Source organism: Solanum verrucosum, unplaced genomic scaffold (assembly GCF_900185275.1).
Source record: "Solanum verrucosum unplaced genomic scaffold, falcon-dt-bn FXZP01000104.1, whole genome shotgun sequence".
Lineage (NCBI taxonomy): Eukaryota > Viridiplantae > Streptophyta > Magnoliopsida > Solanales > Solanaceae > Solanum > Solanum verrucosum.
Window position 1 is genome coordinate 429,328 of NW_026019915.1, and position 1,685 is coordinate 431,012.

Sequence of the window (1,685 nt, forward strand, 5' to 3'; positions counted from 1 at the left end):
ACTAATCTGGGGTAAAGGTAAGGGTTAGTAAAGCACACACCCGCATACTTACCAAGTTGCGAGGTGAAAGTTCCTACTTGGATTACCAATCACTTGGGGATACCTAACTTATCAGCCTTGCATGTCAAACACTAGGATATAAATACTATTATTAGGAATATTGCGTTAAGAGCTTGATTTTATGTTAATTTGTATATAATTGAGATTGTAGGACATATGGTGTCATTGATTCGGGCAATGACACCGCTTGCACTTGGTTCTTTGTACAACTACTGGAGGCTTATGGAGAAAAGACTAATATATGTGTTGTGTCTGATACAAATGAGAGCATTATAAAGGCAGTGCCAAGAGTGTATAATAATATGCCACATTATGCTCGTATGTGACACTTGTAGAGTAATGTTGCAAAGAAATTTAGAAGTTCCCACAAGGAGCTAAGTGTTGTATTCTATACAATAGCAAAGACATGCAATAAACTTGATTTTGATAGGTTGTTGGATACCGTGGAAAAAGTTGATGTAGGAGTTAAAGAATATTTGAAGCTGGCTGGATATGATAAGTGAGCTAGGTGTCATGCATAGGTTCATCAAGTATGGGCTATGACGTCCAATATTGCAGAGAGTATAAATGTTGTACTAGTGTCTGCGGGGGAATTACCAATTGTTTATTTTCTAGAGGAGATTAGACTGATGTTTGGCATATGGAATCATGGTAACAAACATGAGGCACATGCACATTTACTCCATTGATTGGATATTTCATAATATACTGGTAGAAAATGAAGAAATAAGCACAAGGATGAGGTATGTTTTCTATATATCTAATATTATATATAATTAATTATGGAGAAAGTTGTATATATACATGAAATTATATTGTTTATATAAAACAGGTTGTGTCATCGACTGAATATGTTCACAATGTGACTTATGATGGTAGTAATTTTCTAGTTTGTTTATAAAAGAAAACATGTAGTTGTGGAAGGTTTCAATACGAAGAAATACCATGTGAACATTCTTGTACTGTGTTGAAGTCAAAAAGTCTAGTACCTGATGGATATTGCTATGATTTGTATAAATCAAAGACAATGTTAAAGATTTATGAGTTACCAATTTATCTGTTGCTTGATGTAGCAGAATGGGTGATACCTGAATATATAATGTATGATGAAGTTGAGCCTCCGAAATTCAAAAGACCTCTAGGAAGATTAAAAAAGAAACCTCGTGCAAAAACAACACACGAAATGCTTGGTCTCAAAGAGAAAATGCATATAGCACATGTGGAGTTGCGGGGCACAATAGGCGTTCATGTAGAAATAGACTTCAAGAAGTTTAATGAGTTTTATACTAGTATGAAACTTCAGATTTTATAGATTCTTGAATACTCATCGCGGTTTCTTTTTTGTGTTTAAAACTATATTAGATGAAATTGTATGCACTGAATAATTTTTTTTTATGTCATATGCACTGTGGAAGTTTTTGAGATCCCAAACTTTTTCTCTTTTGTATTCAAGCACATTTATAAAAATTGAGAATTACTATCTTTTTGTATATAACTAAAATATAATAATGTATTTCCATAACTAAATGTATGTTGGTCATTATATACAGATAATTGTATATGTATATTTCAATTTTACACTTAATTGTGTATAAGTGTTGAAATTATACAATTGATTTGTATAA

General features: G+C 32.2%; 1 pseudogene; it reads left to right on the top strand.

The window, feature by feature from the left end:
- Positions 1-599: 599 nt before the first annotated feature.
- LOC125822803 (uncharacterized) lies at positions 600-1,335 on the top strand (annotated as a pseudogene).
- Positions 1,336-1,685: the final 350 nt, after the last annotated feature.